Raw genomic sequence first — 27,251 nt, 5'->3', positions numbered from 1 at the left:
ATCTATTTGCGACCCTGGAAAAATTCGGTTTAGGAGAACAATTCATTTCAAAAGTCCACCTCCTATATGACCACTCCATGGTGCAGGTCAACTGCGGGGGATTCTTATCAGACCCTTTCCCTATCTGCAGAGGGGCCAGGCAGGGATGTCCTCGTTCACCCCTTTTATTTCTGCTAGCGATGGAGCCACTTGCAGCCGCCCTCCATCAATCTCCTTTGATAACAGGACTTCCACTACCGGGTGGGACCTCCAAAATATACCTATATGCTGATGACCTCCTCCTCACCATAACCAACCTGGAGCGATCTCTACCAGCCATACTAGAGATAATTGACTGATTTGCACTCCTTTCCAGCTACCGGGTGAACTGGGACAAGAGAGAAGCATTCCCCCTCTCACTGGTCACTATAAAAGCCGAAATTCGCGGCTTCCCATTCCATTTGACCCCGAAACGCTTCAAATATTTGGGAGTGCTGGTTAACCAGGGTTTGGAACACATGGTGGCAGATAATTTGGACCCCCTCATTGCACGTATGAAGCTTGATTTCGAGAAGTGGGCTCACCTGGGACTTTCTATGTGGGGCAGGGTACAGGCGGTGAGAATGGTCACGCTACCACGATTTACCTATGTTCTGGGTATGCTACCTCTTCAAGTACCCCTCTCAACGCTATGGCCAATTGACGCACCGATTAGAACCTTTGTGTGGGGCCCCATTCGTCCATGACTGGTGTCAGCTAAGCTACTGGCATGCCGCTCTTACGGGGGATTGAGGCTACCTTTGGTGGAACACTATGCCCTAGCCCTGCATTTGTCACAACTGGCTAACTCCCTACTTGGATTCCTGGAGCCTCCGCAATGGGTGACTATAGAAAAAACGCTGCTTTCCCATCGAGTTGGACGTGGCGGATTATACTGCAATGACTCCTCTTCTGCCAGCCCAGCGAATCCGATTCTAAAGGCGATGCATGTAGCATGGCACAGGGTCCATCATTGACTTGGGATACACCCCTTCTTATACGCCCAGGCCCCCTTATGGGACAACGACAGTTAGCAAAGAGGAAGATCCGTTCTCAACTGGCTGCAATGGAGCATGACCGGTATTGACAACCTAGCCCAGGTTCTAGAAGACAGAGCACCCAAATCATTTGCTAAGTGACGGGAGGAGTACAATCGCCATCCACAACAAGAATGGCGATACCTACAACTCAAACACTGTCTACAGCAGAACACTGGTACTGTCCGCTGGGGACATCAGACCTCGCCAGTGGTTGCTTATCTAAAAACATGGGGGGGACACAAAGGTGTAAAGGCAGGCCTCTATGAGATCATTACGAGTCACCTATATTTGCAGCCCCTTATGGAAAAACTATGCTCTCAATGGCAGCTCTGCCTGCAGAGGACCTATGACACAGAAACTTGGACAGATATTCTGGACACCCTGGACAGGGGCACCCGTGAAGCCCGATTGAAATTCTGTGTCTTTAAGATAATCCACGACTGGTACTGGACCCCGGCGAAATTACATTGAGTTGGGCTTCTTCCGCATGTGAACTGTTGGCGCTGTCCAGAGTCCCTCTATGACTTGCTTCATATTATATGTGGCTGTCCATCGGTCCAGCCCCTGTGGAACGCAGTGGGACTCACCCTACCTGAATCCGTACCACTCCGCCCTCCGCACTCCCCTTCTCTTATTATAATGCATGATATGGAATCCCTTCCGGCTCTGTCGTGACCTCAACAAAGGCTACTACATACGGCCCTAGTAACTGCAAAGATTTGTATCCTCCACCACTGGAGATCGGTTGTGTCTCCAACCCCGGAAGAATGGATCGTGGCAATGGTTCGAATAGCCGTACACGAAAGAGTCATCTATAACCTACAGGATAACACTACCCTATTTAACCAGGTATGGACCCCTTTCCTCACAGAGACACCGTCATAGCCGCACGCCATCGACCACTCTCGTCTCACGCCCACCCTGTCATTGTTCTCTTGGCAAAGACACCAGACACTCCTCCCATACCTCTCACACCCACGCCACCTACCATTCCACCTTTCCTGCACCCTCCCCTCACCCTGCCGTCCCCCTCCTCCCCTTCTTTCCCCCCTCCCTTTCCTTACCCTTCTCCCCATACCTCCTCCCCCCTCGCTGCTCACAGTCCAATACGCCCCTCACCCAGACGGTAAACATACAGTGACTGCCACCCCACGGCCTCTGTTAACAGTTACGAAATTCCTCCTTTGTGCCCTCCCCGCCCCCTCCCTCCCACTACCTGTTAGTTACTCACACATCTATTTGTTGTCTATCTCATATTGCCCTCTCATTTTTGTGGATCCCCCCTTTTCCCTGGTGTCTTCTTTATGTGCCTCCAATTATCTCCATGACACCAGTTCCTCTCTCATCTCATCTCCCCCCACTTTTCTTTCCCAACATCCGTCTCCCAGCTTGACGGGCTGCTCTGCTCTACAGCCCTCAACACTCTTGTACCCCCACGCAGCGTTGCAAGCCTCCGCACTGCTACACTACCCATTGTCCTAATTCACAGTACAATGCCTGATTTATAGCCAACCCTCTTGACCACGCCTTTCTTTATTATCCACCTAATGCCACTACCTCCCTCTCACCAGAAGTGCCGGACGCTTACTGTTCCCCTCCCCTTCCTCTTCAAAAAACTGCCTATACAGTACAACAGAGCGTAGGTCTCGTAGATATGCTCTGCTGACGGCTGTCGGTCTTCGCTCTTCATATCCTCCCGTACATGGTACTCTTTAAACTGGCTCTCAACAAAATACTGCCGAAATGACAGATGGCAGATCCTGTCTACACACTGACGATAGAATTGACGACACACTACCAGACATTTTGTCTACTGGCGCAAGGGGACGCAGCACGTTGGGACAATACGGACCCATGCAACACGATCGTTCCAGGGCAGTGCCAGTCAAAATGTGACATGCAACCCCACGCATCACAAAATTCTCCAGTCTCAGCCTTACATTCCCCCTCCTCCCCCCTCCTCACTCTCCAACTCTCTATTGTTCTCACTTGCCCTCCCACCTCCTCTCTCCTTCCCCCTTTCATTCACTACTATTGCCCTCTTCCAATGTTTAGAACAGCCATTGCACACATTCATCATCTCATGATACTACTATAGTAAAGATTATGATGCTTCAAATCTGTACAGTAATTTTGATTCCTTTTCTTTATGTATCATTACGAGCTGTTAATAAAAAAATTCAAAGCAGCAACACAGTGCAAAGAAAACTTTGCCAAAGGCCAGGACCTCACAGCATACCACAAATACATATGAGTCACAACCACCTCAAAATTACATCTGCCATACTACACGAACCTGTTGCAAGCCTTGGCAATAACTTAATCCTATTATCTTTTGCAGTGGATCAAGGTTATGGCATACAGCCATGGAGTATGCCCCATTTGCAAACTCAAGCACAGCAGCAGAGTGGGTATACAATGAGGGACATCAAAGGACACAGAGCATCGTGGAGAGGACATTTGGCATACTGAAGTCAAGATTCAGGAGGCAACCTCCTATATGCCCCACACATTGTCTGTAAAATCATCATGACATGTGCTATCCTGCACAACATATGTGTGCGGATGAACGTCTGCATGTATGATCAGGTTGATGACCTGCCTGAGGAGGAGGAGGAGGATGATGGTGTAGAAATGGAGGGGGAACAGCACAACACGGCTGCTGGGATACGCCGCAGACAGCACATAGTTGAAAACTTTTTCACTTATCACCACTTAAATCACCTTGTCAATTTTGTAATTAAACACCTCACTTATATAACCAATCCTGCTTTGGTCTCTTCAATCTCCACCACATACACAATAGGATTGTGAGTCAAACCTCAGAGAGCATGTTATAAATACGAATCCGACAGGTACTGTTGCAACATGATGTATGATGTGTAAGGTAGTACTGCCACCATCAAAAACATCACTAATAGCCTCATCACGGGGTTTGTGACAACTGAAGGACACAATCTATAGACCACAATATATCTTGTACAACCATGTTGCCAACTTGTTCATCAATAGCTCATCACACTAAACTACATGACGTTCAAATAGGAAGTATGCAAGGGGCCCACACATGAGGTAGTGGATGACCAAAATTAGAAAGTTAGTCATGTTGGAATAGGACACTGTCACAACTCAGTGTGTGAGTTGCAATGGCTGCATGGAACATGTGTGACATTGGTGGGACATAAATGGTAAAAATGGTTATTGTGATTTGCCCAGGTATAACAAGCAATGGAAGAAGTTGGGCCTGTGCACCACATCCATGGTAATAAGTCCTGCCACTGCCATGGGGCCCAATCCTGACACAGGGTACACATGACCTCACACACTTCACGGACACGTCTGTGGAATGCACTTCAGTATGGATGAGAACATATGCAGCTAGGACTGCAGGTCCACCACACAAAACCAACAACCATTGCTAAATGTAATGATTTTAATCAAACATTTGTGGTCAAAATTAAATCTGTGTGGAATGTAGGCAGAGTGTGTCATACACAGTATCTACCCAAGATGTAGACATGTCAGACATATGTGTAGGCCACACACAAGTCACCATAAACTCCAAATCTACATACGGAGACAGTTGTCGGGTAACATTTCCCAGGTAGCATTGGTTCAGCCATCATCAACAATGCCTAAGCTGTGTATGCCTTCCTAAATATTATGCTCTGTATGACAACTTCACACATCACATATAAAAATACAATTCACAATCACAAACCAGAAACATTGCATTGTGCTGACAGCCATACATATGTGGGTACACTGTTGTCACGCATGCATACATATGTACGACGTGCAACTATTTGCATGCTGTTGACTCTGTAAAACACATGTCAGTGTAACAGACCAATCACACCATCATCACATTGTTGCATGGACTACCACATGTGGTGATACACAATATGCCTCACTGCAGCACAGCCCATGTCATTTGTATGTTGATACAGGGTACATCTAAAGACAATAGAACAAAAACATGCAAACAGTAATTTAGTTAAAAAAAAACTGACACAAATGTGTCTAAAACATTCGCAAACGCAAAGTACAAGACACATGCGCCCTTAGCGTGAATTCCACCTTCGCACCCTTCTCAATGCTGATTTTCAGTTAATTCGACACATAGAGGTAATGCGTCAATTAAAACAATGCATGTACGTCATGTGTCTGAAATACCCATACTAATATCATATGTGTCATATAAATACACACATAACAGAAAACGTGACGCACAGGGACAGGAAGTGATGTAATAGGAAATCCTGTCTACAAGCATGGTACAGTGGGTGTACTTTCACTTTCTCTTTACAGCCTGTGCCTCTTTTGACTGTGTGGTTGTGTTCTGAAGTTGGTGGTTGTGATTTCCTTGCATATTGTTTCTTTTGGTGTCCCCCCTGTGTTCTTTCGTTAATTACTGTCTGTATTTCATCCCAGTGCTTGTAAATTTGTGTGTTTTTTGTGTCTATTTGTATTTGTACTGTTGGGTTTCTGTCCGGGATAGTTGTTAAGTTGGGATGTTTGGGATTAGTTATTGGACTTAGGTTTCCTTTATATTCCTTTCATTTTTTGTTGAAAGTAGTTGTGGTCAACGTTTACTGTCATAATATGTCTGGTAGGGGGAGGTTGACCAGGATGGGAGAGGAAGAGTTGGGTGGCTTTGTGAGGCTGGTAGCTTACTACCTGCTGTTGATGTTGGAGATGGGGGCTGGGTCATACGGGTTAACCGGACTGAGGCGAGGTGGCTGCAGTGGGGCAAGGTGCTCCACCACCTGAAGAGGGTCTTTCGGAGCACCAGGAATGAGCACCAGCTCAAGCATCGCTGGGCAGATCTGGTGGGCAGGGAGCAGGATCTGCTCGATCATCTTGGTGTTGAGATAGGTTGCCCTGTTGGTGGGTCTCCCTATTTACTGTTCACCGCTCTTGAATAACAGTAGCAGATGTGTTGGAGTGCTACATGCAATGCAACCAGAATGAAGCGTAACTGCACCAGTCTAGACATGGAGTTCACATGTCGTACCATTATACCAGTGCAGGTCAGATGTCTGGTAAGTCATGCACAACCATCACTAAGTCACACATTTCAGGGGCCATGGCGACACCTGTGCACCGGCATATTGTCATGTATGATATGCCAAGACACCGGCAGCCTACCATATTTACCTGGATTGTGTGAACTAAGTAGGGCAATGCATGTATAGCGCTAGTTTTTAATCATTTTGCACACATGATCCCTGCCATTATGTCGCAAAGGGGGCTTACCCGCCTTAGGGGGCAATGTAAATGGGGCATTTGATACCACCAGACAACTTTGCCACATCAGTCCTGGAATACTCAACGCATGATCATTGGAGGCTTATAATTGAGCCGCATGTCCATCACAAAGTGCCTCTGGCTGCCTTGCAGGACAAGCTTGAACACCTGAGTCAATTGTCTTGCAAAGCACCAGGGTAGTGTCATGTACTTGTTACACAACTCTCCCTTATACCATGGAGTTCCATCTTCTATAGACTGCCCACATATGGTTGTTGCAGGGTGTAGCACTACATGAGTCTCAGGCCCAGTGTAAGTGTGCAGATGTGTGGCTCTCACTGACCTGAGTGTCTCTGTTATCGTGTGTTTGTAGTGGTATGTCTGTCACACTGTTTTACACTAGGATAACTTGCTCACTCCTCTAAAATAGTACACTATGTAATATGTTGTCCACTTGTAGTGACAGTGACAGTGACTAAGCATGGTTTACCATTCATATCTTACAGGTGGACCTGCCCCCTACATAATCGGCAAAGTGGCACGATTTGATGAGCTAGATGTATCCAGTAAGTGTGATAGTGTATGTCCTGTGAAGTAATCCATGGTTTGGTATGAGTGAGTCATGTGTGTTTCCCCCAATGCTAGATGTGATAAGCTGTCAAATGATCAGATATCAAAGTAGACTGGATGGTGACATTGTGTCCCATTTAAAGGTTCCCAATACACTACCAGAGGGTCATATCTTGTGAGACTCATGGTGCTCAAAGGGCAGCATTGTGTAAACAAGGTGATGACAAGCCACATGTAGGGCCATATGTGACTAATAAGTTCAATGCTGTGAAAATATTGGCAGTGGGGCACTCCATCATTCTCACAACACAGGGATGCACCATTTTGAACCCAATTTGGTGCTTCCCTGTAGTGTAATATGGAGGAATGGGCTGGCAAACTGGCGCTCCGTGTTTTGCACTCCATGTATGTAACACTTATGTGGAATGTAATAGGCGTGCATGCAGGTCAAGGCCAAACATGTGCTGGCATAGAAAAGGGTGTATAAGGAATAGTATTGGCATATCAGGTATTGATGGGTGTTTACACCTCAACACATGAATACAGATGTGATAGACCTATGGATACCAGCTTCCTGTTTGGCAGCCCCTATAACATATGGTCCACTCCCTGACTCCATGTATGAATGGGCATGCCTTGGTGGATGACCAGGACAGTTTAGATGATAGATTGCATGGCCACCCCCCTTTAGGCACAGGTGAGAGGAATCTCAAATTTTTAGGTAGATGTGATGCTCACACTGTAGGTGACAGTCATATTGATCAGGCTTGCATGTGTACCTATCAGCACTGACCCCTTATGGTTATCAACTGAATCCCATCCTTCCAATAACATATACAAGTTACTGGTGATGTATGGTTGAAAATTGACACAGATTATGAGGAAATTTGGCCTGATCTATGTGAAGTTTCTGCTGCCTTTGTATCATTACATTTTGCACAAAAGCAATGCACACCTCATTTGGTTTGGTTCCTAATCTTGTTGTGTGTCACTTTGGTGTCAATAAAATGATGCTAAGGCAGTGTTGTTGTTGCTTTTAGAGTGTATGTGTAATTAGATGTAGAGTATAAGCCAATAATCTGTACATACTCCACACAATGCTGACACTGATGGTTTCCTGTCTCAATTTAACAGCTGCCAACATAAGCAAAGAGGAAGTGCGAGCATTCCAGAAGAGGGCCGTCCGTTACAGACATATCCTGGCAGTGGAATCTGGATTCCAGAGGATGGCTCACCGCTATCGTGCATAGAGATCAACCAGGGAATGGCGGGCTTTCACCCAAGGGGGCCCCTCACGGGCAGTGGCCACACAGAGTAGACCAAGCTCCACAGCTGTGCAGAGGGGCATAGCTGCCACCACGACTGCAGCAACACCTTCGACATCAATGCATCAGCCCACTCCACGTGCTGCCACGGACCAGAAAATGCTACAAGGTCTGCAGAGGGATGTAACACTTGTCTTGAAAAGGTTGGACAATTTGGAGAAGGAGGTGGCAGCAAATACGAAGAGACTAAAGTACATAAAGAAAACCTTCAAGAAGGCAAAGCTGTGAATGTCTTTGGTATTCTCACCTCCCAGTTCTGTCCCCTCCTCCCTCATTTGTATTAATGTTTTTTAGTGGGTTTTAATAGGTTAGTGTTAGGTTAGGATAGGTATGTAGGTTAGTTAGGATAAGTGGGTTTGGGGATGGGTTTTCTACCTTTTACATGTTACTTTGTGGGTGGGTGGGTGGGTGGGAGGTAATGTTGGGGTATATATGTGTTTTTTTTAATTTATTTGTTTAGATATAGTTAGTATATGTGTAGTTTAGTATATGTTGTCCTGAATATGTCTAGTAACATAAGAGGGTGGGGGGCAATTTCTATAGTGGGTTGTTAAATGTGTTAGGTAAGTTTAGCATAGGGTAGTTGGAGTTAGTTGTTGGTTAAGTAGAGTTAGAATAGGTTAGGTTAGGATAGGTTTTCTGGATTTTGTAAGTTTAGTTTCATTGTTATTAAAAATAAAAAAATTGTGGGTACTCCCTTACGTCATGTGTCATATGCTTGTGTCTCAGGGTCTTCCCTTGAGTGCACTGTGAAAACTGTGTGTTGGCCTAGGGATTCCATTCTGCCTCCAAATCGCTGTCTTGACATGTTCATTACCTGTCTACAACTGAGCTGTCACATTGGCAGCTACAACACATCTACTTGTCTATGCATCTGCCATCCAGTGTGCCCACCACTCAAGGTGACTATGGTTACTTTGTTTTGGACAGGTAGGTGTGATAATTCAGCTGTCAGTGGTAGGGTCCTGTGTAGGAATGCTGGGGACTGTGGCACATCTGACAACAGCCTTCATTTAACATCTATCCTGCAGAACTGACCAGTGGCAATTACAGATGAGGTTAAGTATTTCTGTTTCACTCCAATGTGTTCTACTGGTACTCCCAGCTGACGATATTGCCAACAACTGTTTCACAGCCATTCCTGCCGTATGCAGTCGGTGAAGCATACATGTGTTCTACATTTTTGACATTCTCAGTGAGTTGTTTGTAGGAGATGAGACCAGCATTGTCGTTCATCATATAGGAACCTTGTGCGTAGATATGTGCCCCCATATTCCTATGCTCTTGTACTTACACTCTGTGACTAAAGACATGGTTACATACATCACAATTCCAAAGCATAGTAGATGTGTCACAATACACAAAGACATGCTGGTTGTGTAGGAGGTGTTTATTTACAAGTGCCGTAGTGCAATATTAACAATGTCCAGGTCTGTGACCCCATTAGGGAGATCCATACAACTGTGACACACCACAAGTCCAGGGTTGAGGGACATGTCATGGGACATGCTTGGGTGAATTGTCGTTTTGTGCGGAGGAACATGATTTGTCAACCTGCAGGTGAGCCACAATGACATTCCAAAACAGACATGTCAACAGTGTGTGTCTTTGAAGAGTGCACATGTCCACCTGTGATAACACTGGCATGATCTGAAGCACAGGACAAAGGAAAACACTGCCCATGAGGCATGGGATGGTGCTAACGGGAACTCTTATGGGTGAAGATGATCTGTTTCACATCTTCATCCTCCGATGTGTGTGGTGTCTCCTCTGCCCTTGATGGTGGTGGTGAGGAGGTAGAGGGGGCTACACACACTTCAGTGGTTGGAGATGTGGACTCCTAATTTCCAGGAGTTGCCATCTGTGGAACAACATATGGCATCCCTGCAGCAAGGAGGAACTGCTGATTTTTTAGGATAGCAGCAACATCCCTGTGGTAGGCAGCCATGTCTGCCCTGAGGGAGGCCATGTCCCGGGGCATAGAGTCCAGCTTGTTCTCAATCACGCTGCTGTCTGTTTGGGAGGACAGTTGTTGTGGCCTCTACTTCATAGCAGCACCTATGTCCCTCAGACACTGCTGGAATCCATGCATTGGGGAGTGTGTGCCTCATTTGGCTGTAGTCAGTTCATTGGCTGTAACAAGACACGTGCGCATACTCTCTAGGCTGGTTGCCATAGTCTGCAACCCCACCCGCACCTCCTTGGCCAGCTCCTGCTCGATTACTACCACTATCCTCTCAAAGCTGGTCCCTAAGTCCTCAGAGTCCTCAGCTGTGTAGGTGCTGGCAGGTCATACTATTGGGGTGTTGGGTGGGTATCTGGGATGGATGCTACATTATTACTCCTCCTTGCAACTGGAGGTGGTGTCTGGAGGGATACGACGACTTCTTGGAGGGTCTCTTGGCTGATGTTTGTCAGGTGGTCATCCAGCTCATCAGAGAAGTCCAGGACAGTCAGATCAGCAGGAGAGCCATCATCCTCTGCAATGAGATGAAGTAAAATGAATCTTTCTGTGTTGTGGCGGTTGATATTTCACGTCACTGACTTGCTATTGGAGGCTCATCATCATCTTGGTTTCCAAAAATTGTTCCTGTACATCATGGTTGCAGTCTTTCAGCCCTTTGCCCCACCTGAGTGTCACATGAGGGGACGCTCAGGTGGGGCAATTTGCAGCATCATATTCACTAGGTGTGATCCATATCCTTTCTGTGGCTTGACACCATCTTATCATTGTCAACCCTCCCTATGCATCCATTTGCCTGATGAGGCCTTGCAATGGATGTTGCAGTGCTCAAGCCACAGCACCACACATGTCAATATGCCGCTGTTCCAGTCTTACATCTTTCACTTACACCAATGCGGTACTGTAACCTTGCGCCACTCCAGGGTTGGCATTGCCAGGACACTATGCTCTTGCTACCATTGATAGCTCCTCATGTTGATGTATGTGTATGTGTGCTACATTGTACAGCACACATGGACCTAGCAGAGTTCAATTTCATCTTCTGTCTGTGCAGGTAGGTGCAACTTCCTATACACCTATTATCTCCCCCTCAATGCAGCCATCCTTGCACCATGATACATGAGATGCAGCATTGTGGCAGTGCAGCTAATTTGACACAGGCACAGGAGTAGACCCAGGGATGGCCTGCATGGGTATAATATTTTAGTTGTGTACATCTTTATGTATGGGACAGTGCCTGATGGTAAATGAGTTTATGGACATGGCCAGTTCACTGGAATTGAACTTAGGTCAGGGCCTCAAGCTAGTTTGATGGTGATTCTGCAGTTAGTCATACTGGTCCCTTATTTTAAGTGCAGAAGTCCTACGAATGACCACCTGACTGCCATTGTCTATATGACTACCCCCAAAAGCGAAGGTGGTAGTGGCAACTGTTGTCAATGGGGAATGCCCCATGGGCCAATGGTCTATCACTGGCAGGTTTCCAGCATCTTATTCACTGGCAATGGCACCTGTCTTGTGACACCGGGCCAGTATTACATCGAACTCTACACTCCAGGTCTGTTCCTGCATTTCCACCAGCCTTTGCAAGCCTGGCAAGGGCAGTGCAGGGGTCCCATGCCCTGCCCCTTTACCCTTTCCACTGCCTGATTTGCAGAGCTAAGTGCAGCGTGTCCTGTCACATCCAATGCACCCCAAGACTGGCACTGACTCAATTTGATCCTTCAACAATGTTATGCTAAATGCCCCACAGAGCTACCATGGGCAGACAGATTTCCATCCGCCATCCCAAAGTGTGACTAATCTTGCCAACCGCAAAGTGTACACGGCCCTGGAAGTCTTACCAACACCAGACTTAGCCATGCACCATCCCCCTCCTCTCAATGTGGAATTATACACCATTATGTTCACAGTCATAGCCCATGTGTTGTATGTGTGTGTTTATTTTCCCATTCCTATGTGCCTCACATGGTTGTGTCAGAGTAGTTGTGGGCTCAGCCTGTAACTGTTGTGACCTACAGTTTGCTATCTGTAGTACATAGTTTCTGTAGTGGCACATTTCTGTTCAGCATCAAGGTGTGTGGTTCCACACTACACCAGTTTAGTTGGTCTGGGTGGTGGCATGTTTCCAGTGATACAGGACCACCCTGCTATTCCCCCAGCGCCTGCTCAGATTATTGTTCCCTGCACCCTGGGGGCATCCTCACTGCATGATGGAGTGGTGGCTGCCTTATGTGGACGTTTTGTCAATGTGCGGGTTGTAGGTGCTACAAGCACGTTTGGTACAGTTGCAATGAATTGTGTGCTATAAGATACAGCACACATGTGTTTGGGCAAGAAGGCAAGGCAGTTGCAAGGTGTTACTGCAAGGGACACCACCAGGACATGACCCCAGCTATGGCATTGAATGAATACCTAGTCTCTGATTTGTAGTGTTAATATGACTGTATGCAAGGAATGTTGTGATGGCACAACCAGAGGCACAGTCATTATACGTGCCATCATTCCCATGTGCTGGATATGTACATGTAGGTATTTAGGGCTGGTGATTGACATATGTCCAGGTTATGTATGTGTTATGGTGCATGGCACTACCAAGACATAGGTACAAGTGTAGTTTAGGTCAGCATGGTGTAACTTGCTTAGTGTGCAATGTGTTCCTCTGCACTCCTTTGACATGCATTGTGTGAGTCCTATGTGCCTCCCCTTTCTAGCACTTGACAATTTGACATTCACTTCCCACATGCAACTTACCCTGCATTTGTGGTGTTTCCTGGTAGTCTGCACTGTCCTGTCCTGCGATTCCAGTGACCAGTCCCTCCAGGATGACTGCTGTAACAATCTCCTCTATTTCGTCCAAGTCCTCTTGTGGTGCTGGACTACCTCCTACAGTTTGCAGTGCTGCCTTCCTGTGCCTTGCCATTTTTTCCTTTGCCCTGTGCTTACAATCATTCCAGTGTTTCTTGCACTCTGTTACAGTTCTCCTGACCTCTGCCACACTGTTAATCTTGTTTACCATCTGCTGCCAAATTGCCTCTCTCCTGCCAATTGGCAATTTCGAGATGACGAAGGGTGGGTGTTGTTGCTCCGTCACCTCTCTCACCAGTATGTCTTGTTCCTCCGCACTGAAATGACACATTCTCTTTTTCTTCTGCCTCCACAGGGTCTTGTCTGTGTCCTCCTGGCTTGTTCCTGTTTGATTGGGGTCCCCTGGGGGTCTCTCCTGGCCTCCTTGGTCCATTTTGCCTCTCCTTTGCACTGTTTTCTCCATTAGCGTCTGTATTTGACGCTAATGCGGGTAAAAATGGTGCATTTCAGTTTTGAGACCTGTTTACGTTTGGTAAAATGGGTTAGAGTTATTTTTCCGGCATTAACGTAATTTTGCCTTACGGCAAGGCGCATGTTTGCATAAAAAATGTTGACTCTAACCTATTTTTAGCACCACCCAGCCTCATAGTATAAATATGACACTCGGGTGGCGTTAGAAAATGGCGCTAGTCAGCGTTAAACTTTTTGACGCAAAACTGCATTAGCAAAGTATAAATCTGGTCCCAAGTCTACAAAAAGATGCATTTATAAATTGTGAGTTCAGAGACCCAAAACTCGACATCTCTGTCTGCTCCCAGTGGGAAAGTGCATTTATTTAAAGGCAGTCCCCATGTTAACCTATGGGAGAGATAGACCTTGCAATAGCGAAAACCGAATTTTGCAGTATTTCATTATCAGGACATGTAAAACACACCAGCATATGTCCTACCTTATAAATATACTGCACCCTGCCCCTTGGGTTACCTAGGGCGTATCTTAGGAGTGACTTACATGTAGTAAAAGGGAAGGTTTGGGCCTGGCAAGTGGGTAAACTTGCCAGGTCAAATTGGCAGTGCCAGGCTGCACACACAGATACTGCAGTGGCAGGTTTGTGACATGTTTGCTGGGCTACTCATGTGGGTGGCACAAGCAGTGCTGCAGGCCCACTATTATCATTTGATTACAGACTCTGGGCACACATAGTGCACTTTATGAGGTACTTACTAGTAAATCAAATATGCCAATCATGGATAAACCAATCACCAATACAATTTACACAGGAAGCACTTGCATTTTAGCACTGATTTGCAATGGTAAAGTGCGCAGAGACAATAAGTCAGCAAAACAGGTCTGAAAAAATAGGAGGAAGAAGGCAAAAGGTTTGGGGGTAACCCTACAAAAAGGGCCATTTCCAACAGTCATTAAATAAAAATGAGTGGCAGAGACAAAATGGAAGAACAAGGGGCATATTTACAAGCACCTCCTGGTACCACTCTAGCGTCATTTGTTTAATGATAAGGCGGGTCAGGGATGCCTTTTCCCAGCACCAGGATTACAAGGTGGCACAATGCAAGAATTGCACACTTTGTAACCCCTTGCTCTACATTATGCCTGAGCCAGGCATAATGTATGCAAGGGGGTATTCCCCTGTTACGCGGAGCAGAAAAATGGCGCAGTGACATTTACAAGCTTTCACTGTGCCATTTTTCCCATAATTTTAAGTGACACTCCAATTGTCTCCAATGGGCCGCCCCACACATTGCTGGACTAGCGCCACAATAGGGTAAAAAATGTTGACACTATTTTGCGAACGTGCGCCATGGTACACTGTATTGTAAATACAGTGCTACCATGGTAACATTAGGTGAGGCGGGGGCGCAAGAGAAGTGATGCATCATAGCTGATGTGCCACTTTCTTGTAAATATGCCCCAGAGTTTCCTCAGCCAGCTGACTGCCCATGGTTGGTTTTTGCTTAACATAGTACAAAAAATAGATACAGTCGGCAGGGTTTACTAGGGCAGATAGATCAGGTGACATTGTGCAAATTCTGATTCTTTTGACTCATGTACTAGTAAAACTCTTACTCAAATCATTCTTCGTCATCATCAAGTAAACAAATATTGCCATAGACATATACATTAATGGGAGAAAAACAAAACATAATCCCAGGACCACTCTATTTCCCCACTACTTGCCTGAGGCAAACCATTGCAGAAATACCTACTTGTATACCATCAAACAGATGTGCTCTGCTTGTAAAATGCTTGCACTGCACCACTTTGCAAACTCTTGTGCCACATTATACCTGCACCAGGCATAATGTATGCAAAGAGGAGTTTCGATACAGGGAGGCCCGAAAACATGGCGCAATGAAAATTACAACATTTCACTATGCCAAATTTTCTGTCTTTTTTAATGTCTGCTCAGAGCAGGCATTAAAATGACACACCCATTTTAATCAATGGGACTCCCTGTGCTTTGCTGCACTACCGTCAAAATTTTTGACACTAGTAAAGTAAAGCACCACAATAGCATCAAAAAGTTTGACACTATTGTCCTAAACACTATCATGGTGTGCTGTTTTGTAAATACGGCGCAACCATGGTGTCATTAGGTGGGGCAGGGGTGATGCAAGAAATGTGGCACATGGAAACCGATGCGCACTTTCTTGTAAATATGACCCTCAGTGTCAATTGCACTCTAAGCCTGATATGAATGAATCCAGCATCTCGATTTAAGAGCCCATCATCCTTATATTAACAGGCACAAGACTTTTTACACTTTTCAAGGGATTCTACAGGGGAGGAGGCTAAAACAAAATTGGAGAAGGAAATATTTTGCTTCCATATTTTTTATAAAACTATGACCGCAGCCAGCTACAGTTTGCCTGTGGAAAAAGGAGTGGAAATCAAGAGACTATGGAGTTGGTCAAGGTGTGAATTATGTTACAATTGTAAGAGATCATTTTCTCTTGAAGAAGTTCCTTTGCAGAAGCCTAATTTAAAATAGGGACATTTTTGGGCTATATGGCCAAAAAAACAGTCATGCCCACCCAATCCTTAAGCTCTCCAGGTTCTCATGTGCAATTATTTTGGGGTCGTTATATATGGGATAACTGTAAATGCTGTCATAGTTATGGTTAAGGGTGGGAGTGAAATAATTGATGTAAACTGAATACAATGTTTCAAATTAAAATATGGCTTTCCTTTGTATGTTTTAGAACATATTTATTTTATGGAACACTGTGAGAAAACAGGGCTGATTGCAGAGGCTCCCTAAATTTTTGCTCCCATTTTCACTTTTTGCTGGTGTTTTCCTGACTCTAACCAGTCCCAGGGCCTGTGCTCTGTATAAAATAAGTATGTAAATTAGGCTAATTATAATTGGCGACATCAACCTAGCTATAAGTCCCTATTATATGGTAAGGCATGTAGGTTTTGGGACCCAAGCATAGGTAGTGCACCCATAGGTGACTGCTTTTAAATTAAAGTTACATGCAAATTCGACTTTGGAATTAAAAGTACTTCCAAAGTCTTAGCCTACCTTATTTTTACATATACGTCACCCCAAGGTGTGTCCTATGTGCCCCTAGTGTTGGGTGCCATGTGACTATAAGCAGGGACCTTATAAAAATAGTTTTACAAGCCCTGGTGAGTTAAAACAGCCACATTCGTTTTTTCCTCATTGTAGTGAATGGCCTCTATAGGCTAGAATGGAGAGACTTTATTTTAATTTATAAAGTCCCCTTAAGTGTCAGATACTTCAAGTTTGGTGTCAAATTAATTGTTATAATAAATCCCACAACTTACCATTGTTGGATTTAATATAACTTGTTCAGGTAAAGAATTTTAAACTCTACCAAAATAGTTGCTAACTTCAGCCCTGTAGTGCCCTTTTCTGATTGGCCAGCCTCTGTAAATGCTTTACACACTAGTCTCCTAGCTAAGCCTTGTCGCTCGTTGCCATGCTACCAAAGGTTGAGCTGGGTTTAATTTATTGAGACCTAACTGGACCTAAGTGGAGGTTAGTGGCCTATTGCTAAGTGTAGGTACTTACCTGCCCTTACCAATAACCCATTTTCCAACAAACTCAAGACAGGAAAAAATGTGAATATGAAAGTTGGTTTAATTTCCCTCCATAAAGGCTTTCTTTAAAGCCATTAACAAATGTTATTTTTTCTTCATAGAGAATCCATTTCCCCTTGAAATGCATTTCCCAAACACCCACACCAATTTTGTGGGCGCTTCCTCTGTATGCCTATGCTGAAATCATATTTAAAACCTGGGTGTGAAAGGGCCATGAAGAGTTCATGAGTACCTACACATATGTCGGTAATCCTGATGCTGAAAAAGCCTTGATAATATAAAATAATACAACAGCCATACACAGTATAAGGACAAAATGCATCAAGATAGGTCAGTAAGTATAACAAATTATCGTCTGTAAATGACATATTTCTGTTTGTTTCTGATGAAACAAAGCACTCATAATGACTGCCTTTGTAATTCTGATTCAGGTGAAAACAAGATTCTCTGCCAAAATGGCAAAGTACAAGTTTTGCTTGCCTTCGAATTTTCCCACATGCACAGTGCATTGAGAAAAAACCTGGACAAATATACATGAAGACAATGTCCAGAATTGAAAAGAAACATTGGGAAATAGATATGGAACACTGAGACCCAAGATTATTTACCATTCCTCGGGGGCAAACTTGTAATGTGCAGTAATACTGCACCTCAGAGTTACCACATACTGTGGTATCCGATATTCTGGGTGTGGTATTGCCAAAAGTACCATATTAGGAGTTCTGAGAAACTCCCAATGATGCCTGAAACCTGTGCTAGAGTTTCATGATCTTGTGACTTATGCATTTATCTTCCAAGAGGACATCTTCAGATATGATTTCAAAATCGTGAAACCATATTGTCAATTAAAGAATGTCTTAATTGACTCATTTGATAATAATATGACCTGATAATTTTTCAATAATACATTTAAAGGCTTCCTTTAGCAGGAAAACAACATTCAATGCTAAGGAGACATCAGATGTAATAGGCAAAAAGGGGGCTTTATCAATTAGGTCTAAATTGCTAACAAAGAATTTATCTTAGAACTAATGTAATTTTGGTTTACTTAGGATACATGAGAAACTCTGAATTGGATGGGTTTAGAAGCACCAAATGTGGAAGTTAACTGTTTAACTATACTCCTCTGCATGGCACAATATAATGCAATAAAAATAGCCTATCACACTTACTAACTACAAGATGAGAAATTAATCTTGATTTCATTCACCCAATATGCTAAGGATTTATTTTCTCTCAGTCTTTCATTGTGGCACTGTTCTGCCCGCTGAATCGTTTGATAATGGGGCTCCAAACCCCCAATTTACCGTATTGCAACAGTTAATAGATATATGCAATGTCTACCTCATTTCCTTCACCTTCATAAACATACCAGGCAAATTTATGGCTAATGTTATGATGAATTTGGAAGTCTCTGGGAGACTGATCTGGATAGTGTTATACCCCCTGATTGTTGGCCGTCTTTACTCGGTCTTGCTGAAATGATCACCAATGATATACAAATAATTACAGCGCAGCAAGATATCTACAAAAGGTTTTCCTGGACTCCTGGCAGGACAGCTAGAATTCACAGCTTAACCAACTGCTGGCCATTTAATTCTCTGGAGCTGTGTATATTAGTTTATAAAACAAGGGATCCTGCAATAACTTTATACAAATCTGTCTCTGATGTTCTCCTCACATGTGAGTTGGGACAACCTATTTGCTTGTGATAAAGGAATAACATAGCTGCTCAACTGTAATAACAACTTGTAGTTCAGCTCTGACATCACAATGCCTACTGTCGGGCCAGTATCCAAAGAGAAAGGCAAGACATAGAGCATTATTATGGTTGCAGTTTAAAGAATGAAACATAGCTTTTCCTTCTCTGTTCAGTTTTTATAAATGAACAGCAATAGGTAGAAAGAAAATATTTATGGTAAAATGCTTAATTTATCATTCCTTAGGTAGTTAAGTAAAAGGCAGAATAGTTTGTTATGTTTCTACGCATTCTGAGCTGTACTGAAAAAAACTGCCTTGTACTAAATTGATTTTAATGTGTTTTATGAAACATATATCTAACATTGTTTTGGTGTGCTTCATTTTGCACTAGAGATTTTATTTTTATTCTTCATGCTTTTAAATGTACTATGTGTTTCTTATGAAAGAGCAAGACATGAAGAATATATTTGGTTTGTGGGAAAGGTGAGGGTGGGACCCACAGCCTCATTCCTCAGTGACTTGAAATATCAGTATAATGTAGTGCTGGAGATGACCCACCATCACTAACATGCATATTTTTCTAAACAAAGTCCTTAATCAAATAGTTTTAAAAATCAGATGGTGTGCTTTAGCTACATGAAAAATTGATACATATAACACTTATAACATTTCTAACCCTCAATTACAATGTAATAAATAAGCATTTCCTCGGGGAAAGGGCAAAGAGTCTCCAACCATGCAGAAGGAAGAGATATAGATTAAATCATAGTTATTGCTTCTTTGGATCAAATGATGTGTATGGCTTCATGGGAGATGAATTTAAGTATTTAATGTGCCCATTTTAATGTTCATTGCTAACACGGGTTAGGAAAAATTAAATTAATGTGTTGACGGACTGTCTTAGTATAATCAATCTTTATTGAATGTGGATTTCCGGATGTTACTGCTTGAATAAAAAATCACAATAGAATTAACAACATTTGTAGAACGAGACTATCTCGTAGCTATCCAGCTCAGTGGTTTTTAATGTGCCTTCATATACTTATTTTAGTCACTTGGGCAAGGAATACCAATGAACATCAGTTATATTGACATAAAATGCGCACTGCGCACAGCGAAAATCAGTTTTTCTGTTTAGCTGAATCACGTGCGAAATGAAATAACTATATAACTCATCATAGAATTATTGTTACTTTGTTCTTATGACCAAAAATAGTAGATGAAAAGAATATTTTTTGTTTGACTTTTTGAAAATTAGTAAGCCTATGACTGACGCATGCAAGTTAATCTGTCTTTGTGGCCAGAGTCTGTGATGTTAGGAGCAATGCGGATGAAGGTAGAGGAAGGGTGCTAATACTGTCCATATTAGGCACAATGTGAAAGAATTTGGAAGAATAGTGCTGATAATGTTCAAGCATGTAATGACAACTCAATTCAGATCCTACAGCTGAGGATTATGTAAGTTAAAGATTTAGTTCTACCTCATATCAGAGCTTCTCTCATATATATCAGCTCTCAATTACCACTATTATTTTCATTACTGCAAACAATTTCTTACATCACTGATACCTAACATATTTCCTAAAATCCCTGTAAAGCTTATGCACACATATAAATTGATGATATTCAATTATGCCAGGGTTACGCAAAGTTAAATAATTGAAGATAAATGTAGCTAACAAAATGCCTCAAGATTATTTGCTCAATCTCTACAAAAGGAAGAATCCAAGAAGGATAGTGATGCCCTAAAGATGTATTGTGTTTAGAGGGCATCAAGGCTGAATTTGTGGAATGGAGCCAGACACAATGAAGTGTCTTCCACAGCTGAAGCAGAAGCAGGAGTCTGAGAGGGTTCCTTGATTGTCTTTAATGACCAGTTTGAACCTCTGTGGTGCAGTAAGGCCTATGTCTTTATCCTGAGCCAATAAGAGCAATCCAGCCCAAACTGCTGGGCTATTCCAAGGTGGAGGAAAGGAAAATCTGGCCCACTATGCAAGCACTCCACTGAATTATGGGGCCTCAGTATCACCCTCGCACCCAACATAGTCTTCCTCACCGAGACTTGGCTCAGCCCCACATCCTCCCTAGACATTGCCACAGCGATCCCCCATTAATATAAAACCACTCACCAGAACTGCACCAAGAAGACAGGAGGAGGAACAGCCATCATCCACAAAGAGACCATACAGTGCACCACCACCACCACCAACGTGACTAGCCCAATGGAACATCTCAACTTAAAGCTCGGGAAAAGACGACAAAACAACTATCAAAGGAACCCTTGCATCCTGACACTCAGGCCCACGCTCTAGCTTCTGCAACACCACGGCAAACTTCATTGCACCCCCTAGCCTTACACTCCAAGGACTACATCATCCTCGGCGACCTAAGTTTCCACATCAACGATCCCAACAACAACATTGCACACCTCCTTGACAGTATGAGCAGCCTCGGATTGACCCAAATCATCCACAATGCAACACGCACCGCAGGACACACAATGGACTCCATTTTTACCTCCAGCAACTGCGTCAAATTAGCCATGTCACAGAACTCACATGGACCGATCACTCCAGCATCCACTTCAGCAGCTCCAGCCCGTGCCCCCAAAATGACCAGGGCCATTCACCAGACGTGGAACAAAATTTCAGAGACCAGCTGGGCAGATGCCCTCAACACCTCCAACCCCACTACCGCCACCAACCTCGAGCAGGGAGTGAAAAACTTCAACACCTGGATCACCAATTGTGCCAGCAGCATTGTACCCATCAAGAACAACATCCAGAGAAAATCCCCAAAAAGGCCAGCTGGTACACCCAAGAACTCAGAACAGTGAAATGAGACAGCAAAAGAGCTGGAGAGGAGATTGCAAGCCAGCAAGGACACCTCCAACAGGGCAGCCTTCAAGACTTCCCTCAAACTCTACCACCCCCTGCTGAGGGCAACGAAGAAGACAGCCCTTGCTGCACCCATCAATAACACTGCCAGCAACACCCAGAATTTTTTCAAAATCATTAAAGAATTCTCCAATGCAGCTTCCAGTGAAAACATCACACCCTCACAGGAGCTGTGCGACAACCTCACTTACCTAATCCACAACAAGATTGCAACCACATACAGAATCTTTAAACCCCAACCCACACCTCCACCAGAACCAACACAAATCACACTCTGACCAACATGAACATCCTCTCCACCCAGGACATCACCTCTACCATGAAATCGATCCACTTGGGAGCTCCCACAGACCTAGGCCTGCACCACATCTTAAGCCTTTGAAACCAAAGGATCGACCAGGAATTCACCACCCTGTTCAACACCTCTATCACCACTGCAACATTTCCTGATGCCTGGAAATGCGCCAAAGTCAGACCACTACTCAAAACACCCTCTGTCAACCCCAGCTAACCCAAAAACTACTTGCCAATTTCCCTGCCCCCATTCCCAGTGAAGGTACTGGAAAAGATCATCAACAAGCAACTTATGACATACCTGGAGCAGGCCAGCTACTCAACGCCTCCAAATCTGGCTTTTGCAGCAATCACAGCACCAAAACTGCCCTGATCGCAGCCACTGATGACATCTGAACCTTCCTCGACTTAGGAGAAACAACAGCTTTGATCCTCCTTGACCTTTTGGCAGCCTTTCACAGCATATCCCACCACATGCTGATCGAAAGACTCCACCACATTGCATCCAAGGGGACGCACTAAGATGAATTACCTCCTTCATCACCAGAAAAACCCAGAGAGTCCACCTACCACCTTTCACCTCCAAACCCAAGGGGATCACCTTCAGTGGCCCCCAGGGCACAATCCCTTAGCCTCATGCACTTTAACGCATATATGACCCCACTGTCCATCATCGTCAGATCCCATGGTCTCAACATAATTTCTTACGCAGGAGACACCAAACTCATTCTCTTACTCACCGATGACCCCTCCACCAACAGAACGAACTTCCACAGATGCATAACAAGCATTGCGGGCTGGATGAAGAACAACTGCCTGCAGCTGTATACAGACAAGATGGAAGTAGTGATGTTTGCGAACAGCACCAACACATATGGCCTGATGGCCATAAGACATAGGACAGTGGAGCTCCCTTAGACACTGCATCACTGCATCGAATTGCTGCCTCTCTGGTTTGCTGGTTTTATAGCAAAGCAACATCAAATAGTCTAATATTCTTTATATGCCACGATTCCGAATGGTACTCTCCCTTTGTTGTCCTGCTATGACTGCTCTGCACACCCTGCTGTCCGCCGCGGAGCCATCGCCTATCATTTCTTTACAGAAGTGTCTCATCTTCTTCTATACTCATATTAATTACCACACAACACGGTACATTTTATATACAGATGCGAAGTGCATGCTTTAATTTGTTTTACAATTGCCTAATCGCATATAACAGTAACACAAAAATGGGGCAGAGAATGCGTTTTACAGTTGGTTTCTGGTTAAAAAACAGCAGGTGGCGCTCGCGTAGTTCTGTACTGAAACTGATAAGCTAGAACATTGCTTCTGTTATATTTAACTCTATCTATTACTCAGTGATAAGGAGATGCGCCGTATTGTATTTTAGGACACACCATGGGAATGGAGAGGTGAAGGGCTGCATATTAATGCAGCTCGCGCGTGCTGGCTTCACAGCCTTCGCTCATTTTATCTGCTGTAATCTTGCTCGGTAGGCAAGCCAGTTGTGCTCTTGCCTCTGAGGGAGTTGATTATGCTTAACATAGGCTCGAAATCTTTTTGTCAGTGAAACTGAACTCGTTTTCTTTTGTGTCGTTATTTTAATTTCACGGATCAGAGGTTTATAGTAATGGCTTGCATTGCTTCTATTGTTGGCCCGAGAATATGGATAAGGAGGGTGTTAATGAATTCGACGACCACTTAAAAATAAAAGAAGCAATCACTTTAATTCAGTTAAATCTTTTGAAAAATAGAACAAATGTTGCAAATGTGCGATTTAATTATTTTCATTAATTTTAGAACTCTTACTAAGACTTACATCCGTTACTGTGCTGCTCACTTTGTGAAAGAGGGACAGAGAAACAGCATGTTAGTCTTCATGTAGCAAGTGACATATGTGTTGCAGTACTCCAGCATAAATATATCGAACGTGGGTGTTGCGTAGGGAACACCGTGCACCATAAAGAAACACACCCACATGGAGCAGCTGCGCCTATCTTTTTATTTCTCTTCAGTGCTTAATTTTTAAGAAAATAAGTAGCAAGGTTCTCGTCCGGAGGCCATTGCAGGATGCTCCCCCACCCATTGCCCCTGCCAGCTCTGCCAATTACAGTACTCCTATTAACATCACACTACTACAAATGTGGCACTTCGGCCATTTCGAGGCCCCCAAAGTTAGAACAGTGGCTTGGATGGCAGGTGTTAGTCATTTTTTTTATGTATATTGAATTAATGAACAACTGTTGTGCTCGTCGCTAAATAAAACAAACAGTAACCCCATGTAGCAGACTGTCTTAAGTGCCAGTGCTGGCAACTAAGCGCCAGTACAGAGCACCGGAAACTACCAACACAAATTAGGCACGGTTTCTCTTTGAACTACCCCCGTTTCCCAGGTCACTTCCTGAACATCCCCAGGCCACACTTCTTAGCAGTGTCCGATTTCCTTTCCCTGAGGCACTGCGGTACTCTGCAGGGTCCTAGTTCTAGTGCTCACCACTACACTACACCTCCCCACAAGTTAAAAAGAATATGAAGAAGCTACTGTCCAGCTACATTTCATCAATCAGACTGTGAGGTGGTTGCACTAGCCATCCGACCGGCAGGAAGCTAGGCTGACGAACGTAACATCTTTGGACGCCTCAGATACTAGTTCCTGGCTAGGAAGCAGGTGTAATGGAGATGCCATATGTGTATTAAGACTTGGGGGGTCGGAGGTATTCTGTGCCCATTTGAAATGTAATGCATCACAGGTGATGGACTTCTCTGGTCGGGTTGCCATTACCATGTGTCCTTTCCATTCCACAACTCGTAGAGGATCAAAAGCAAACTGGATGTATGTCTTCAACTGCTGTCTTTGACATGCAAGCACCTAATCTTCTCTGTCAAGGTTCATCTCTTGGGCATGTCAGTGTTAGCATACTCTTTAACTTTGTCTTTGCGAGAAACATCAGTGCTGCGAAGTTTCTCGATGTCCACTTGCCTCACTGCCATCAATTGAGGAATCTTTGTCCTAATCACTCTTCCAAACATTAGAGTAGCTTAACTTTCTCCTGTCATGGAGTGAGAGGTTGAATGGTATGCCCTCAGGGCTTGACACTGTACCTGATTCAGGTCAATCCCTTCCATTGGGGCTCTTTTCATTGTTCTAATGAGGGTGCCCATAAATCTTTCAGTCACACCATTGGCTTGAGGCCTGAGAGGTGTGCTACTTTGATGTTTGACATTTAGGTGTGTTTGGAACTTCTTTAGCACTTTATTGTTGAAAGGGGGCCATTGTGAGATTTTAGAACTATAAGGAGGCCCCAAGTTATGAAGATGTCATCAAGTCTCCATAACCTTTTCGTGTCCTGTGGGTGAGAACCTTTCGACTAGCAGAAAGCAAGAGTATTCATCCATGAGGACCATCAAATATTGTCCATCAGCTAAGGGTCTAAAGAAATCAATCACAACCTCTTCCATGTTTGAGTAGGGAGACATGACATTGTTAGAGGATGCTGTGTTGCCTTTGTTGATAGTTGAAAAGTGGCATGTTTTCAGTTCTTTCCCCACTCTCTTGTCCAATTTTGGGAACCATACCCTCTCTCTCAGAGCTCTGTTCATGGCTACTATGTCAGATGTCCTTCTTGGGCCAGTTCTATGGCCCTTTGTCTCAGGCTCTTGATCCCCTGAATATTACCCCTTCTGAGTGACTGCCAATTCATATTGAACGGTGTGGCATTTCTGGAGTTCCTCAGACTCGGCTGTTTCCCTGGAGTGTTGTTTCTATGTTTGCGTCTCAATCAGGCCCTTAACCTTTCTCATGTCTTTGCCATCCTTTGTGGTGGAGGTGATCTGTTACACCACCAGAGCAAGGGGAGTGTTCGACCTTACTATGACATTGAAGTATTCTTCTTCCAACAATGACTTCGACCCAGTAGGATACAAGGGGCTTGAGAAAAGTAATCTGCCAGATTATTCTCCCTCCCTAGCTTCTGAACAATGTCATAATTATAATCCTGAAGTTGTAGCTCCCGCCATTCAATTCTGGGAGGCATCTTAGGTTTGTGTTTCCAAAGATTGTCAATAGAGCTTGATGTTCAGAGATGATAGTAAACTATTCATCATAGAGGAAAATATGAAGGTGTCCAATCTCTCCTTCACTGGCTGGGAGCATGAACACTTTACATCAGACAACTCCTGCTGGCTTATGTCACAATATTTCTGAGCATTGGGGTGGCTACTGTGTTGAGCCAGAATGGCTTCTAGCCCTACTAGGCTCACGTCCACGGTCACTTTTGTGTGGGGCTTGGGACTGAAGGAGGCCATGACCATTGCATTTTCAATGCCAGTTTTTATTTCTTGTAAACTTTGTTCACAGGCTGAGGACCATTGGAACACTACATTCTGTTTTTTTAGGGCGCTCACTGTGACAAAATTATGTATGTATAAGGCACAGTAGTTAGCCATTTTGAGGAAAGACTTCAGCATTGCCACGTCCTGTGGGGGACACATTGCAGAGAGCGCCTTCAGGGCCAGATTAAAGAAAAGTGGTGCTACATTACATTTAGCACCACTTTTCTTGTGGCCCCTTGCGGCCCCTACTGCCACCATGTGTGCGCCGTATTTAAAATACGGCACACCATGGCGTAGGGTAGGCAGCAATAGCATCAGAATTTCTGATGTTATTGATGTACTATTCAGGGTTAGCTCAAAAAGTTTGGTGCTAACCCTGAACTGTACGTAAGGTCCCATTCAAACATTGGCATGGCCCATTTTAACACCTGCTCGGAGCAGGATTTCTTTGTGTCATTTTTTCAGCCCCCCTAATGGGGGAATGCCCCTCTTGCATACATTATGCCTCGCACAGGCATAATATGGCAGAAAGGGGTTAGAAAGTGGCACAATGCATGCATTGCGCCACTTTGTAAATTTGGTGGGTTGAATTTGGCCTCATTGGGCCACAATAGCGTAAAAATAAATCGTGCTAATGTGGCGCAAGGAGGCGCTAGAGGCTCTTAAATCTGGGCCTTAGTTTGTCTGGATTGGGAGTCATACCACCCTCTGAGAAGATGTGACTGAAGAACTTGAGCTTGGTACTAGATTTACATTTGGTTGCAGTCAATGTGAGGCCCACATCAGCGAGTAGTTGATGTACTTTTTTGGGGTGGGTGTAATTTTCAGAGTTTTACTCTGCGGAATTCCGCAGAGTTACTTAAAACTCTGCAAGATTCCACAAATTCCATGAAAGCAAGAATTCTGGTCAGTCATGCTACTCACACAGATTTTTAGTGCCTGGAGCTTTTTCCATGGTGTAAAA

This window comes from Pleurodeles waltl, chromosome 1_1 (assembly GCF_031143425.1).
Source record: "Pleurodeles waltl isolate 20211129_DDA chromosome 1_1, aPleWal1.hap1.20221129, whole genome shotgun sequence".
Classification (NCBI taxonomy): domain Eukaryota; kingdom Metazoa; phylum Chordata; class Amphibia; order Caudata; family Salamandridae; genus Pleurodeles; species Pleurodeles waltl.
The sequence above is the reverse complement of the archived record's forward strand: the minus strand, read 5'-3'. Positions refer to the sequence as shown.